At 40.9% G+C, this 1,669-nt stretch overlaps 1 pseudogene; it reads right to left on the reverse strand.

Annotated features, from left to right (window-relative positions):
- Positions 1-458: 458 nt before the first annotated feature.
- The window catches only part of LOC101578243, an 8,689-nt pseudogene continuing 7,478 nt past the window's right edge, over positions 459-1,669 (reverse strand).

Genomic DNA, 1,669 nt, shown 5'->3' on the forward strand with positions numbered 1-1,669 from the left:
TAACCTGCACTATGAAAACATTATTCAATTTATTAATATTGTAACTGTCCTAATATCCTCTTTTGAAACTGTTGCATTACTATTTTTTCCTCATTAAAATGAATAAAAATTAAAAATCAAAACAGAATAGAAAGGGCTGGAGATGTAGTACAGTGTAAAGGTCTTGGGTTTAGTCCCCAACACTGTAGATTAAAAGAATTGGTAATAGTGCAGTACCAAGAGTTCAATGGTATGACTACTGGGGGTGGGGATATGCCAATTGTCAGCCCCATCCTCATAACAATTCTGAAAGGCTCTGTTTTCTCCAATGAGTACATTATGACACATTATAATTACATCTTTCACATCCAACATGAAGAGCTTTGGGCTAATTCAAACACTGCAGGTTGTATTTCTATCTTCATTCTGACATTTCTAGTGCTGGGAATTATGAAAACTATTCACAATCATTCTTTATGTTACCAAGGTGTCCCTCTTTGTCCATCTTGCTCTGAACAATGAAAAAAAGCTGGAGATGTTCATCTCAGAAGATGAACTGTAGCACGGATGTCCCCAATATTCAACCAGACCATATGCACCTTTCTCGATACATGTCCCATTCCAGAGAAAGCCTTGGCAAAGCACTTCTTGTCCTGGGTAATGAGTATGTCTTGGCCTCTTTCTGGTCTACAGACACAGCTCATCTTTCACAAGAAAGTTGGGCAAATATTTCAGTTTCTCTTTTGGTGCCCCACCCTTTTTCCAAATGGCACATCTGTTACAGTGATATCCACAGAGCCAGTCAACAGTGAAAGTTTGCAGCTATGCAACTGAACAGCATCAATAGGTGTACCCACTGAAGGTTTGCTTCCTTGAATTTGACTCTTGGTCAATAAAGATGAGATATTATTTGCTGTTCTTTTTACAGCCAGTGGACTATTTTCACCAGCAATATTGTAACAGTTAGACCAGTCAGTATCCCCCTCTATTGGTATTGCCCCCGTTCCACACAGTGGATCAACTATTGTATCATTAGATTGAAGTTCACAGAGCCTGTGAATCCAAGAGTTGATCTAATAGTTGTAGGAACAAAATGTGTAATATTTCTAGATGAAGACTCTCCTCAGTCAGTGCACTGCCCACAGCCATTTCATTATCATTGATATACAAGAGAACCTCCACATCAAATCTGGTCATGAAAACCTTCCACTTGAAATGATCTTGAACAGCACCCCCAAAATTTCTTTCAGCCTCATTTGAGGTAAAGCAATGTTTCTTCCCTGCCCTGTTGCATGTGACTCTAAAGCTTAACACCTGAGGGTCAGTTTCTTCTTTCGAATGCTTATCAATATCATTTTTGGAAAATGCTAGGTCATTACCCAATAAGATTGATATCTCCTTGATGGCTGCATTTTTGCAATAGTCAAGGATATGTGAATCTAAAGCATTGTTGACAAATCTTCTTTTATTCTCTCATCTAATTTTTCCTTGTCTGTTTACAATTTTCTTTTTATTTGAATTTACGTTCCTAGACCCAGTCCTAGCCCAGGTCTGGTGAGTGTGTGGAGAGCTTCCTGCTACCCTGCGCCGGAAGGACCAGTCCAAGCCCAGGTGCAGCGTGGGCCGGACCCTCTCCGACACCCTCTGGCTGCCCCCCACTCCTCCGCCGCACCTCCCCCAACCCTCCCGC

The sequence above is a fragment of the Octodon degus genome, unplaced genomic scaffold (assembly GCF_000260255.1).
Source record: "Octodon degus isolate 3935 unplaced genomic scaffold, OctDeg1.0 scaffold00292, whole genome shotgun sequence".
Taxonomy (NCBI): Eukaryota; Metazoa; Chordata; class Mammalia; order Rodentia; family Octodontidae; genus Octodon; species Octodon degus.